The sequence below is a fragment of the Cupressus sempervirens genome, chromosome 4 (genome assembly GCF_028749045.1).
Source record: "Cupressus sempervirens isolate cs-2001-9-10 chromosome 4, ASM2874904v1, whole genome shotgun sequence".
In the NCBI taxonomy this organism is placed as follows: domain Eukaryota; kingdom Viridiplantae; phylum Streptophyta; class Pinopsida; order Cupressales; family Cupressaceae; genus Cupressus; species Cupressus sempervirens.
The window spans coordinates 472,565,737-472,582,815 of NC_143121.1; positions in this window are offsets into that span (position 1 = coordinate 472,565,737).

Sequence of the window (17,079 nt, forward strand, 5' to 3'; positions counted from 1 at the left end):
ACCTATTCAAGTTGATTTCCCAAATGAGTGCCTCATGTATATGATTGAAAGAACATGGAATATGTTCTTTGATGGGTCCTTTATGTAAAGTGGTTCAGGAGCTAGTGTGTTGTTTGTTTCTCCTCATGGGTACATGATTCATAAATCTTACAAGTTATTATTCCCATGTACAAACAACATTGATGAATATGAAGCTTTAACAAATGGACTTAAGATGGCCATAGAATGAAGAATTATAGAGTTACGCATCTATGGAGATTTGCAACTGATAATCAACCAAGTCAATGATGGTTGTCTAACAAAAAATGATAAATTGGTACCTTACAAGAAAATAGTTGATTCCTTGAGACTCTACTTCAGATTTGTCTCATTTCAACAAATCCCTCGAGCAGAAAATAAGGCAACTGATGCTATGGCTACACTTGCTTCACTTATTCAATTAGAGCAACATGAATTAAGATTTGAATTCCTAGTGGAAGAGCTACATCACCCTATCTATGATTCCTAAGAAAGTCATGTTATTTGTAGCCTTGTTGGTCATGAGTCATCCCATTATGGTGCCATTTACTCATACATTTGTGATGGAATTATAACTGAAACCTTTAGCTGATCTGAATGTAGAAACCTTATCCAAAATGCCTCTCACCATTCCCTTATCTCTGGTGATTTGTATAGGAAGGGTCTAGATGGAACACTTTTTAGATGCTTAGAAAAGGAAGAATTTGATCAAGCATTAGTTGACATCCATGAGGGTATCTATGGGGGACATTCTAATGGTCTTTCCATGGCTCAAAGATTGCTTAGGGCGGGGTACGATTGGCCCACAATGCAAACTAATGTAGTAGCTTTTGCCAAGTCATGTGAAAAGTGTCAAAAACATGGTAACCTGATACATGCTCTAGGTAGGGAAGTTCATTCCTGTTATTTCTCATTAGCCATTTCAGCATTAGCCCTTTGATCTTATTGCACAGATTCATCCCAACTCATCATGTGGACACAAGTTTATTATCACTGCCACTGATTATTTCACTAAATGGGTAGAAGCTATCCCACTTTTTTTTGCCTTAGGTAAGACAGTTTCTCTATTTATTTTGAATCATATTATCTATAGATATGGAGTGTCTTCTAAGATTATCACTGATAATGGAGGTCAATTTAAAAATAAGGACCTTAAGAAACTTTATAAGAAGTTTAAGATAAAAAAACATTGGTCCTATATTTATTTCCTTCAAGGAAATGGTCAAGCAGAAGCATCAAACAAAACCATTCTTAAAATCTTGCATAGAATAGTTCATAAGAATGGTAGAGATTGGCACTTACAAATAAATCTAGCTTTGTGGGCCTATAGAATGAGTATTTTCACTCCTACTGGGGCTACTCCTTTTGCCCTTACATATGGTGTTGAAATAGTGTTACCTTTAGAGGTTGAGATTCCTCCATGTAGAGTTTCTCTCAAAGGTCTAGTCACAGATGAAGATTATCGCACCATGAGACTTCAAAAGTTAGAACTTCTAGATGAGAAGCATCAAGCATAATTTGACCATATGAGAGTCCATCAAAAGTGCATGTCAAAAGCATTCAACAAGAAGGTTCACCCTAGAGAATTTCAAGTGGGAGATCTTGTCCTACATGTGAATCCTAAGAATCAACGGAATAGAGATCAAAAGGGTAAGTTTGAACCTAATTAGCTTAGACCTTACATTATTATAGTAGATTTTGGTTCTAGTGCCTATTTACTATCTACAGCAGAGGGAGAGAAGCTCCCTGATCCTATTAATGTTTTGCACCTGCAGAAGTTCTATCTGTGATGCTCATTCTGTCTAGGGGCATCTTTGTACATATTTATTGATCTTGAAAAAATAATATATTTTAAAAATTCTAAAAATTGGAAAATGTCATGAAAAAATGATCATCTTAGTGACAACCTAGCAATAGGCACTTTGATGCATCTCCAAAAAAAATTATATATTCCAAAAATACAAAAAAAAATTTTTAAAAAAAAAAAAAAAATTGCCTTGGTGAAAACTTGGAAACAGGTGCCTTGGTAGCAAAAATACAAAAAAATTGTAAAAAGTCCTAAATTCTTTTTTTTTTAAAATCCAAGTGGTGAAAACCTAGAAACGGGTGCTACTTGAGGCATTTGCACCCTATTTCTTAGCGCATGGCCTCAACACTTAGCCTTTCTCCATCACACCTTGTCCTTGTTCCCTTTGTTTGGAATTGGTCGTTGTCTAGGGGGCATAACTATGTTAGCTTTGGTCTCTTGGATGCATTAATCTTTAGAACATGTCACAAATGGTGTTTTTCAACACCACCCCAACTATATTTTTTAATACAACCATTGACATCAAGTGTTTTTCAACACTTATCAATTTGGTCTTACCCAGTTTTGTCATGTGATCTTCCCTTCTTGCAAGCATTTGATCCTTATCCTCAGAACTCAGTATCAGTTAACACAATTAAATTTTAAATGCAACACTTAATGCTTGACTTATGTCATGATCTTTTCTTTGTGTGCTGACTACTATTGACTTTTGAGTGTCCTTATCTTGTAAGTCTCTCTGGGATGCATAGCTAGAGGACTTGGGGCATGGGACATATTTTTATTTTTTTCTACTTGTGGATGTTGTCTTGAACTCTAGAGTGTCTCTTGTTGTCCCCTTGAAACACTTAGGAGATTTGAGGCATCATCCTTGACTACTTTTGCACAATCATTCTTATGGTCATCCTACCATCTATGCCTTGATGCGAGCATGGTTTTGCTACATTAAATTGGGTAAGCTAAAATAGAAAGTCATCTTGACCTTTATGTTCTTGATGCTTATGTTAGAATATTTCCACATTTCAATCCAATATAAATCACATTCATATCTTCATAGTTGCACTTGTGACTACTGATGATTGTGTGATTTTTTTATGTCCGTTAATAATGGCCCAATGATGAAAATAAGTTCTTTAGCATTCTTTAATAAATGATGAACATGAAAAATCCTATGTTACAATTGCTCTTTTGCAAGTACACCTTTGCATTTACATGTAGCTTGCATTATTAGACTTCATGTTAGTTTGCATTTTTAGGCTACATTATGAGTTTAAGAGGGATTTCCCTTCATCTTTATTGTGGACTTTTAATCAACTGTGGTCACATTTTGTTCTTCATTTCCTTATATTTTTTCATGATCTCAATCAAAATTTTCTATCCTAAACAATTGATTGATTTTGAAACATTCTATTCCTTATGAAAAAAATTATTTTCTTCCTTCTGTTTCTTTCCATATCTTCCAAACTTCTATCTTCCATTTGCTTTTACCCCACTTTCTTTCCTCTAAATCACCTTTGGGGCATAATATGTCATGCTTGATGATCTACCTTGGTTCTATGATTCTTATATCTTTCATCTTACATCAAGAACTTTATCTTTTGTTTGATTTGATCAAATTTATCAATTTTCTATTTCTCCTCTATCTCATTTCAATTTTGATCACAAGGGGGCAATACTTATCAACTTCAATCCTTGATTCAGTTTTATCAATTTTATCCTCAATTTTTTTAAGTCAAAATTTATTTGTATTCTTTGTCCTAATGTGTTCCCGAATCAACCACACATCTAGGTTGTTCTGTGATCCCAAATTGATCTCACACTTCAATTTCTTTCTTTGACTACATGTGTTCCCAAATTGATCACACATTAGTCAAAGAGGGGCAAATGTATGCACCCTAAAATGGTCACCTAGACTATGGGCCCCCATTATTTAATTTATCAAATTTCCTAAATCAATGATTTGTAATATTTTATTAAGTCAATTTAAATCATTTTCCTTGATCGAATTCAATTTTTTTCATTTTTAAGGTTGATCATTTTATCCTAAGTCTTACTTAATTAAAAGAAAATCTCCCTTTTAATTAAATAAAATAAGTCCCCATTTAATTAAAATAAAACCTCTCTTTTAATTAAATAATTCATCCACATTTAATTAATTAAGAGAAAACCCCTCTTTTAATTTAATTAAATATTTCCTATTTAATTAAAAGAACTTGCTCCCTTTTAATTAAATAAAATTTTCACTTAAATATCTCTTTGTGATGAAAAAGGAAATTGAATAAATAAAAATTAAACCCACTTGAAAAAGAAATAAAATAAATAAAAAATTAAATAAATCTTTTTTCATTTTCTCTACACTTAAATGCACATATCTCTATGTGGGAGTTATCTTTTCCCTCTTTCCACTTTCTTCTCCAACACTCCTCTCTTCTCATTGGTGGAATTTTGTCTCACATGGATCAAACTCTATTATCTCATATTGGTTGTGAGAAGCCTCTCACGTCCATATTTTCCTTTATAAGGGAGAGCCTCTGATCATTTTGGACATCCATTATTATGCTATTGTTATGTTTTAGGTTTAGAGAGCAATTTTTAAAGAAGAAGTTTGAATACTAAAGCTTTTTGTAGAGAACTTCTATCTTCTTGTCTTCTTCTCTCATGCATACATGGCTTCCATCACAATGTTTCATCCTTGCATTTGCATGTTAGCTTATATCCATATTTGTTTTCATATATTAGTATTGCATTGTTATTACATTTCCTTTCTTGCATTGTTTTACATTGTTATCATTTAGATTAGTTTTCATCTTCATTTGCATGCATATTGGATCCTTGAATCTCTTGTTTCATGGTGTACTTGCATGGGACAAACTAGGTCAAACTGAGGGCCTCCATTATAAACCCTTGCACTCCATGAATAGAGAGCTATGAGCCACCATTCAAGACCCCATTCTTGTGAAATCTTGGATATAATGACTCATAGAAGTGTGCCCACATTTTAGGAATACAGTGAGGACTTCGACATTTTTGAGACCACAAATGTTGACCACTAGATTGAGTTCCACTAAGACATGTCTTGGAAAATATCTGGTACAAAAAAAAACCCTCTCTGTGTGTGTGTGTGTGTGTGTAGAGAGAGAGAGAGAGAGGATATCTGCATAAAGCTACAGAAGATTTGCCTAAAACCGTTAGAGCTAATTGATAATTGATACCATTATTATGATCAAGCACATCATACACATCTATGGCATTTTTCTAAAATAAGAATATTCTTCAAGGGAACATTGCCTATGGTACTCGACCTTAGTTGTAGCGAGTGTAAAGTAGAGTCTACTGGCCCTGTCACCCTTTACTTTCTTAGTGATTCGACCAACTTAATAGATTTAAGGAAAAAGATGAGTGTTTAATGATGCAAGCGATGGTTCCTTTGTTCCATATTTCTATCATTACATTACTTCAGCAATATATGTCTAAGATGCTACATAGATGGTTGAAAGTGTGACAACTTCATTTGGTTATTGTTGCTTATTCCTATTTTTCTTGAGTTGTTGTGTATCAAATTGGACGAAGATATCTTCTTATTTTAATGGAAATTTATATTTGACCAGAGGTTCAAAGAAGAGTAGCAATCAAACACAACTTTAATTAAAGATAATAGTCATACAAAATGAAACAAAAGCATCTATCAAGTTAATTAGAAACACACTTCTATGCTTAGGCATGAACATAAACCAGAATCTATGAGACTAAGAATTGGAGAACTTAAAAGGAAAATACCAAATCAGTTTCTAGACTATATAATAACTTATTCCCAATCCCAAGATCCTACCAATGATCTCATTTCTTGGTCAAGTATTTCCTCCAATCACATACTAAATTTGGTTTACAATAATAAAAGAATGACAACAAGAAAGGTGCTATTTTTTCTACCATACTCAATCTCTATTATGCAAGTGTCAAAAATAGTATGAGGTTTATATTGGACTACTTCATTTTGAGATAGGTTATTTCTCCTTTTCTAAGTTTAATACTAGTGAGTTTCAATCTTTGGAGTATTTAGTCTCCAAGAACAATCTGTGTAAGTTTGGTTCTCTCTTGACATGTTTATTCTTCTATATTCAAAAGTTTTTCCCTTCTAAAGGAACTATAGTATGGAATAAAGAAACTCCAATATTGTATCAAATCAATGAATTTATAGCAGAGATGGAAGAAAACTTTGATAGTGCTATGGATAATTATTTTAAGACATTCAAGGAGAAAATGAAAAGTAGATATAGGATACCGAGAAAACTAGTAGAATATTATGAGAAGGATATTTATTTTCTAGTTGATTGCGACAAGGTCTACATCCAAGCAGTCAGGCCTAGAGTGGGAGGGGTTAAACCTGTAGAATATAAGGTTAACATAGATGACACCAAGGACATCATTGAGGCTCTACTGAATGAGCATATGGATCCTAAGGCAACATATTTTAGAACATATGAAGAGTCTAAGGCCATAATTCAACTTGAGATTAAGTTACCCCAAGCAATGAACAAAGGAAGAAAAAGGATAGAGAAAATAATGAAGAAAACTAAGCAATGAATCTCTCCTCTCATGCTTACTGAAGGTAAGGGAGATGAATTAGTTGAATATGAAGATGAAGAGGAGAATGCAAAGGAATATGAACTTGCAAAAGAGGAACCTCCCAAGAAGAAAGGGAAGGTTACAATAACCAAGCCCACAAAGTCTTCCCCTACTGCACTGATAAGAAGATCCACCAAATCCAAGATGAAGCTAAAAAGATTATATTTCAGAGGTCTACCCCTACCCTTAAAGAAAAATTGAAAATATTGGAATAGGGAACATGAAGAAAAAGGATAGAGAAAATAATGAAGAGCACTAAGTAATTAAGCTCTCCTCTCATGCTTACTAAAGGTAAAGGAGATGACTTAGTTGAAGATGAAGATGAAGAGAAGAATGCAAAGGAAGATGAATTTGAGGAAGAGGAACCTCCCAAGAAGAAAGGGAAGGTTACAATAACCAAGCTTGCAAAGTCTTCCCCTATTGTGTTCATGAGAAGATTCACCAAAATGCAAGAAGAAGCTAAAGCTAGGTGAAGAAGATGAAGTTGAAAAGATTATATTTTAGAGGTCTACCGCTATCCTTCAAGAAAAATTGAAAATATTGTAATAGGGAACATGTATGACATGCTTCAAGTCTCTTAAGTATGAGACTAGGAGCCAAGAGGAAAAAAAGAAAATTGAGGATGCCCTTGTGGAAAAATTGGGTAAGTGGAAGTACTCACCTGATGAATTAACATAGCAAGTTCCTGATGTAATTCTGAAAGTAGTCAAACCTCAATGGGATAATGAATTGAAAGTTTCTAAAGACATCATTGAACAAACCTTGAGACAACTTATTTCGAGTCTTAGTAATAAAGAGGTGAAGGAATCATTGAAATAGAATGAGTAGAAGCTTACACCTAAATTCAATACATGTCTAATATTGCTAAAGGACATTGAATCTATGGTGAAATCCAATACTACCACATGGAAAAATATCAATGGGTTGCATAATCTTAGTGACTATGTTGTGCAAGTAGATGATAATGATGTTGAAAAAGATGATATGGAAGAGGAAGTAAAAATTAGTGATGGTGAAATAAACAATGTAGATCTTGATGATGGTGATGAGGAAGAAGAACAAGAAGATACTAGAGAAAGTTTTCCAAACTTTTAGAGTATTAAGGAATCTGATGTAGAAAAGATTGCAACAGAATTTATGACTTCCTTCCCTCATTCTTTGAGAAAAGCCTTAATGCAATCAGGCTCAGAGACGGTTTCTACCAAGTTGGTTGTGGTAATAACTAGATCACCTAGTACCCAAAAAATATATGGAATTGCTCTATCAAGTGTTCCAATGACAAAAGTGTCTAACACTTCATTTTCCAAGCAACAAGTCTCTCTAGCATCAAGCTTGATTGAGCAACAACAAGGTATTCTTGTTGTTAATGTTCTACTATTAGTACATTTGTTGTTGTTCCTACTTCCAATGAGTGAAGTGTCTAACACTTCATTTGCTGAGCAACAAGTCTCTCCAGCATCAGGCTTGACCAAACAACAATAAGGCATTCCTATTGTTAATGTTCTAATATTAGTACATTTGTTTTTGTTCCTACTTTTTCAACTATTGTTTCCACCATGGATAGTGCAATGACAATTGAGACCTAGTCTCAACCGAGCACTAAATTTTTGAATAAGGGAAAGAAATTATTTCATCTATTATTCCTAAAGATAAGGGTCAAGAGGTTGAAAACTCTAAGGATGAATTGATCTAGAGGAAGATATTGTAATACTAGATTGGGGTCTTTTTAATCTGACACTTGATCAAATGGATATCCTTGGAGAACTTTGGAAGAAGAGGGCTAAGAAACAAAATCTTAGAGATGAGAGGAAAAAGAAATATCAAGTCCTTGAGGACATCAAGAGCATATTTGTTGATGCTCTAAGCATTGAAGTTGATGAGAATTGATCCATTCTAGATCAGTTAGTTGAAATTTTCCACAAGTACAATGAAGAACTAAATGGACAAGAAAAAATGTTGCAGAGAGTAGAGAGAAAAATTGAAAATAAAGTTGTGCAAGTAGCATAAAAGATTGCTAGTGATCAAGTAGAGTTATCTACTATTCTTGCTACACTAGAAACATCTGTAAATAATGTTGTTTTTTATTTGTCAAATTGAGTGACACATCTATCTTTACAAAGGAAATAAAGGATAAATTATCCAATATAGATGAGGCTATGAAGGTAAGTGTACATAAGCTATCACTTGATCCTAGTTTTAACTATTCACACTTTACAAAGATCAAATAGTTGTCAAATCTTCAAGCATAATTGTAAAGGGAAGAAGCTAGGATTAGGGCCACACTTGTAGAAATCCAAGGCATGATTCTTCCAAACATGGATGCAATGCAAAAACATATTACAAATGCAAAAACATTGGTCCATGATAATAACTTCTCCATAGCTAACCACATGATGAAACTGTCAGTAGAGGTATAGATAGCCTTGCATGCATCTAAGGTATTGCAAGAGAATTGGAATAAGACCATGGTAATCATTTTGAAGGTACACATTGATTTCTTGTCATGTTATGGTATTGACTTGCAAATATTTTTTACATTTGGCATTTATGTCAAAAAGGGGGAGAAGATTATTTGTTTGTATAGAAGGAAAATATTATCATACTCCAAATATATGTATGGGGGAGTAGTAATATGGAAACATATGTACATATAAGCATAAAATATGTTTACAAAAACAATTTTGAAAAATTAAAAAATAGAGTAAAACAGAGTAAGAGGTAACTGAGCTATAGTAGTAGACAATAGTTAGAACCAAGTTGAAGACAAAGATTGTTGATAAGGAAAGTTTTAAGAAATCAGATTTTTAGTATGATAAGTGTTTTTGTCACTAATGCCAAAGGGGGAGATTGTTGACATTAAGGTCAATTTTTCTATTAGTGACTTAACACTTAGTTAGTTGGTTATATTGCGACCAATCTCTCTAGTTTCTACCAAGCTTATCATTCATCTAGTAGTGATAACCAAGTATTTTAGTTTCTACCAAGCTAAACAGTCAGATTACAGTTCATGTCGAGCTCCACAGTATCTACCAAGCATCTAAAATAGTTTACAGTATTGTTCAAGTGTAGCAGAGTCTACCAAGCTATCTAGAAGAAGTGATGAAGATCTTAGTGTTAACCAAACTTTTTAGTGCTAACTAAGTATATTAGTGTCTACCAAGCTTACAGTGTTAACAAAGAGAATTCAGTATTGAATGAGTCACACAATGTCAACCAAGTGATTCGGTATTTACCAAGTTTCTCAGTGTTGAACGAGTTATACAATGCTAAATGAGTTCAAGCTTCTGGAAGTGATTAGTATGGACCGATCTTGAACATCAACTGAGCGTTAGAGTTTTCTAAGTGTTGATAGTGTTTGTTGAGTGTCAAAACATCACCAAGTTGAATTTAGAACTTGAGTCACAACAATGGGCAAACTTTTTAAATTATGATGAATTTGGTATTGTAGCCAACTCCAGTAAGTAATTAAGTGGATTGGTATATATGTAAAGAATTGTATCACATCCAAAGAAGTAATATATATGTATGTGAAGAAGTAAGAAGAAGATGAGTATGAATTAAAGAAGGCTACAAGAAGTATAACATACATCAGAGACTTATCTATCATAGTTAGGTAATCGTTACAATTCAAGGAATCTCATTTAGCAAATCAAAGTTGTAGATCAAAGATTAGCCACTGATTCATCCTAACAAGTGCACCAGTCAAATCCTTTAATCAGGTGCACTTAATAGTCTTTTGCTAAACCTTCTAACAGAGTGCATACTTTACTATATGAACTTTGTAAATCCTTTAACAAGGTGGACCTAAGAGTCCTTATTGCTCTTAATAGGGTAGATCACAAAAAGTGGTCAATTGTAAGCCTTAACAAGCCAAATTTATACTGCAATACTAAATCTTGTGGGTATCATCCCCACCCCAGTTTTACTTTCTATTTGGAAGGTTTCTAGGTCACCATATCTTGTGTCAAAAGTGTTATGAATGTTTTATTACTTTCATTCTTTCATGCATGCAATTAGATCAAAATAACATATGAAGGATTAATTGATGAATTGAGTTTAAAGTTTTATTGGTTCTTGATTCACCCCTCCCCTCTTAGTAGCCTAGCATATCTTATATTTCCAACAAGGGGTGGGGCCAAATGAGCTTCCACCTTTACGTGGTTGGTCTTGATTAGTAGAGAATATTATACTATTCTCAAAACCAAGTGAAGCTCAACATTAACCTATGATTGCATGACAACTAATTCGTAAATCTCTTGGTTTTAGGCAATGGAGAAGGACACCATAGTCAAACTCATTGATTAATGAAACTTAGTTGCAGTGTATGAAGTATTCAAAAGAATGGCTTTCTATGGGGTTGCCTTAAATTATTCCTCTCTAAGGTGTTTCTATTTATCTGCAATCATGTTTGATTGCATTGTTATTTTTGCATCAATTTCTTGGATCACATTCTATGATTCATCATATAAATAAGAGAAAGATATTATAAAGCATGATCCAATATAAATAAAATAATTAAAGTATTTTAGCTTGATTTCTTCTAAATTGCTTGTAGGATTTATGTTGTTGGGATTTATCTCTCTTCTGCTTACTATTGGGCAAACAAGAATTGCAGAGATTTGTATATCTGAGAGCTTATGAGACTCTTTCCTTCCATTTCCAAAGGAGGAGGCCTTAGAAGAAGAAGATAGTAGTGTTGAGGAGACTAAATTTTTTTCAATACATAGAAAGCTCATGTTCATAGCTTCTCATGAAAAAACATTAAGGTAGAGCTTGGCAACAGATGAGGTTGCAACTTGTCATTGTGCTTCAAAGGTAGAATTTTTTCTTCTATATTCAGATTGAATGGAGTCAATTTTCTAATGGAAAGAAAATTCAATGATCTTGCCCTTTCTTATTTTGATGCAGTGGAAGGTTCCTCTTATATCACAAGATGGACTCCATCAACTACATATCTTTATTTTTGTATTGGCATTTTCTCTTGTCTTGCATTGTAATTATGACACTAGGATGGGCAAAGGTAAGAGTCACTAGGATTTCCTCCTCTTATTGTTATACTTTCCATTTTCTCATTGAATGATCGCATTTGATAAATTTTATTGTAAACTGGGAGACATGAAGAAGAATTTGAATAGTGGAAACAAATGATATTAGATCATTCTAAAGTATACATTGATTCATGATATATTTTTAATTTTTTTAAATGAATCTTGTCATACAAATTGACTTGATATGTTGGGAGGTAGTAGACTTAAAGGAAAAAACAAATCTTCTAGGGTATATGAATACACCATAATTCATGTGCTTGTGCATTCTATTGTTTCACAGTGTTCTCATGAACTATTCTCATTATTTATTGAGTGTGGTGATATGTTGAATAATATTACAGGGAGGAAGTAGAGGGTCCCAAAGTTTGGTCAAAGATTTATCTTCAAAACATGGACAAATTAGCAAAGGAGGCCACCACAATACATCGTGTACTTGAACCTATGTTTCATTTTTTTGATAGTGGGAAACACTAGTCCCTTTAGAATGGACCCACACTATCTGATGGGTAGCTGTCACTCCAACAACATTGTCATCACATGTTTCCTCAATTGTGATGGTCTGTATGATGGGTAGTTGTCACTCCAACATCATTATCATCACAAGATGTTGCGATTGCGATGATGACTTGTCAGATGGGTTACTATCAGCCCTACAACACAACCATCACACTAGCGATGACATGCTAAAAATGTAAGCCATAATTTTTGCAATAGTAAATCATCGCAATATCCACGACATGAAGATGAATTCTTTCCCTTTCTTTCTTTTAAATTGTGATGACTATAGGCATCAAAATTATGACAAGAGTTCTTTTCATCATAATTTGTGATAGGAAAAGTCTGACGCCCATCCAACAGGAGCCAATTCTTAGTACTCTCACTTGGGCAACTGGTGGCCATCGCAATTGCAATGGCCTACCATCACAATTTGAGCCCAAATGTAGTAGTGTTGTATGCAATTGATCTTGATTTTTTAGAACCTTGGAGAGCTTGTAAAGATCAAATGGTAAGAGATAGATGGACTTGTTATTTCATTTAAGAAGTTGTGTTGTTTAAGGGAATTCATTTGTGCATATCTAAAGTATCTATGAGGGATAACATCATGAAGGAGAATCATAGTGGTGAACTTGCAGGACACTTTGGGATTGATAAAATAGTAAATTTGATTTGTGATAGAAACTTTTGGTGATAGATTTATAAGGATGTGCAGAGATTTGTTAAAAGTTGCAAAAAAATTCAAACAAGGGGAACTAGTTAGAATTTGTATTCACCAATATCTGTACCTAGTAAGCATTGGGAAGATACCAATATGGACTTTGTTCTTGGTTTACCTAGAACTTAGAGAGGTAATGATTATATTTTTGTAGTGATTGATAGATTTTCAAAGATGGCTCATTTCATACCTTATAAGAAGACATCTAATCTAGTACATGTGGTTGAATTATTTTTTAAGGAAGTGGTAAGATTTCATGGTTTGAATTTTAGTTCTACATTTCATCCACAAGAAGATGGACAAGCTAAGGTTATGAAGATAATTTCTGGTAATTCTTTTAGATGTTTTGATGGAGATAAGTTCGCTAATATGGATTTGGTTTTGGCATAAGCATATTTTTCATATAATATTTATGTGAATAGGAGCACTAAGAAGACACCTTTTGATATTGTTATTGTAATGAATCCTAAAAGAACTAGTGAATTAAGGGATTTGGCTACTAATGATAAAATAAAGTGTTGAAGGTGAGGAAGTTTCATATTTCATGAAGACATTGCATGAGGAAGTGAAAGAGATTTGGAAACAAATAATTTGAAATATAAATAGAAAGCAGGTAAGAGGAGGAGACATAAATCTTTTGAAGTTGGAGACAAAGTTACAATTCATTTGAAGAAAAATAGATTTCCAGTTACTATAGGAAGTTTAAAATGAAGAAATTTGGTCCTTATAAGATTCTAAGAAAATTCGACAGTGGAAACGCTTTTGAAGTTGAATATCTAGAAGATATGGATATTTCACCAATATTCAATATTGTAGATGTCTTTGAGTATTTTGAATCAGATGATGAATTGATAAAAAACCTTGATTAAGAAGAATACATACAACATTGAGAAAATCTTGAAGAGAAGAATAAGCAAGAGTGCCAAAGGAAAATACTACATGTAATATCTAGTTCAGTGGATAGATAAACCAATGGAAGATAGTTCATGGATTACGCAAGATAAATTGGATCTTTATGATTCAAGTCAAAATATCAATAATGACTAATATGGACATCAATTCTTATTAACCCCATGTATTTGATGCAAGATCTATTGGAAATGTAGTATAGATCAGGTGACTGAGAGGGGGGAATGAATTGGGAACCAATAAAACTTATACTTTAATTCACCAATTGAATCACCATCACATAATCTGATCTAATTGCATGCATGAAAGACTAAAAGCAATAAAACATTCATAACACTTAACACAATATTTGGTAACCCATAAACCTTCCAAATATAAAGTGAAATTGGGATGGGGATGACACCCAAAAGCTTTATTACTTCAATATAAAGTTAGTCTGTTAAAGCTTACAATTGATCACTTCTAATAATCTTCCCTATTAGGAGAAATAAGGAATGTTAGGTCTACCTTGTGAAATGATTTACAACATACAATGAAGTATGCACTCTGTTAGGAGATTTGTTATAAGACAGTTACGTCTAGCTTGTTAAAGGATTTGATTGATGCACCTATTAGGATGAATAAGTGCCTAATCTCTGATCTACAACTCAGTTTGTTGAATGAGATTCCTTTGAATAACAATGATCACCTGGATGTGATAGATAAGTCTCTTCTTTTCCTTATACTGCTTGTAGCCTTCTTTAATTCAAAGTCATTTGATTCTTCTTATTGTTCTCTTTTATTTTTCTCATTGGATATGAAAAGATATATTACATATATATACCAATCCAATAAATTACCTTTTGGATTCAACTACAATACCAAATTCAAACAATATTCACAAAGTCGGCTCATTGCTGTAACTTGGATTTTGAAGACCATTCAAGTGATGTTCTGACACTTAGAAATACTTGTCAACACTCAAAAAACTTTGGCACTTGATTGATGTAGATGCACGGTCCATATTGATCACTTGAGGTAATAGGAACTCAATCAGTACTGGATGACTTGGTGAATATTGAAGAACTCAATAGACTTGGTTGATACTACATGACTTGGTCAATACTACCTTTGTTCAGTTTGTTAACACAACAAGCTCGGTAGACACTATAGAGCTCAGTTAACATTGCACTCTATTTCAGATGCTCGGTAGATATTGTGAAGTTCAACATGAACTGCAATCTATCTGATTGGCTCAGTAGCAACTGAAACACTTGGCTTACATTGCTAGCAGTATGATAAGCTTGGTAGCAACTTTAGAGCTCAGTAGCAGTGTAACGAACTGACTAAGTGTTAAGTCACTAATAGACAAATGATTTGACCATCAAGTCAATAAGAGCATCTTGGGTCTTTGAGCAATCTTGTATCAATCAAGAATATTTCTTATTTGTGTCAGTTTTTTATTCACAAAGTAGTCATTGTTGCTTTTAGTTTTATGTTGTGTAAAGTTGGTATAATGGCAGGGACCTATCCTAGATCCTTTTCCTAAGTTTGCATACTCTGAGGTTTCATATTCTTTGAGTTATGTGTTATTCTTTGTAGTCTATGCTTCTTGTAGTTTTCATCTAGCGAAGCGCATTGTTTCCTTTAGCAAAGTTTCATACATTGATGTGGCATCATGTGTAGTTAAGAGCTGACTCCTAAATCTTGTGTGGACCTATCCTTATAAGTTTTTGGTCTTTTGTTTTCCTTTTCTTCGATTTTGGTTTACTCTTCTATGACTTACCATATAATGTAATTTAATACTTGATTAGCTGATCTATAGCTTAGCTGGCTATATAAGAAGCTTGGTTAGATGTAGGAAAGAAATCATCTTAGAGAGAAGAAGATAGAGATGTGAATTTGGATTTTGATTTCCATAACATTCTTTCTATAAGGCCGCAACCTAGAAGGCCTTATAGTTGGACATGTTGCTTTCTTTATATGTGAAGTGAAATAATTACACCTTTTGATGATGCATATGTCCTCTTGTCCCTTGTTGTACATTTATTAAAGCTTCTATGTGCAATGTTGAGTAGGGGGAGTTTATATATTTAAGTTATTCCATCTTACTCTTGCCACTATCTTTTCTTACGTCATAACCCTTTTGTCATTTTATTTCCATGTCGAGCCCTTGCTAGTGCTCTTGTTCATGGATGCCCCTAAAATCTTGTGCCCTTAACCAATCATTTTCTACTATATTTGAAGGTTGGGTTGTTTGAGTCAAAGATCTATTTTCCTTGAGTAGAATCAAAGTGATTGTAATTGCCTTGATGAGCCGACAGATAAGTGCAAAGTGCAACATTATTATCCTTCTGGTCTTGTAAAGATTTTTTGAGATAATACAATTAATTAAGAGGAGAGTTAGTAAAAATATTCCTTCTAGGCATTGAATAATTTTAGGTGCATATATATTAGTCCAAAATTCAAATCATAAAATGAAAAGGGAGTAGAAAGAGAAACCTCTTCACCAAACATTTGATACTTAATTATAAAATCCTAGTAATCAATAGTTGACAATATATTGATTTATAGGTAACATTGATCTATTTTATTATTATTAAGAGAATGTATATAAAAGATCATCAATAGTATAAACACTTGGCACTTCAAAAACTCGAACTACATACTTCCTCTTAAACACTACCTAACCTTCCAACATATCAAATATTATGAAATTTCCCTATTGTAGATATAAAATTAAAAAAGAGGGAAACCATCCTTAAGTTCTTGCAACATCCTTAGACAGAAAACTACATTTAGCATGTTCATAACACAATAACAAAAAAATATTTAACACATTGTAAAAACCATTTAAACCATTAATTTAGCATCAAAAGGATACTCAAAGGGAGAAAAACTACACCCAACTCTAGATAAGTCACTCTGCATTGCCTCTGACAACTTTAGGTGTGAACTCTCCTTGACACGCGGATAATGAAAACCCCTCTCACCCTCTTTATTCATTTTTCATGCTAGGTTGTTTCTACTTTCATCTTTGTCCAAGAGTTGGCCACATTCCTTCTATATGCATCTTTATCAACCCTTCCCCACCATCTGAAGAATGTAACCAAACTAAAATATCTTGCATCATCCTCATTTTTAAAACATTCACTTATATTAGAGCCCACACCCAATGTTGTCCATTTAATAATTAAGTGTAGAGCCAAAAGAAAACCCTCATCAAATAGGGTAGAAATCTCTCCCTTAACTTCAACAATGTTTTCCCCAATCTCTAAACTTTATGTTATTATAATGAAGATTGTGCCTAAATTACCTCTCCATTTTTTCTTTCTTTCCTGAAATCGTAGACTGCTCACACTAAAAACTACTTTCACCACATCATTTGTTTTGATTTTTAATAATTCATGTAACCGCTCTATCTTAACTATCCCTTTCAAGGCCTTTTGTTTTTTCTTAGTGTCTACAAAGAATGTAACCTT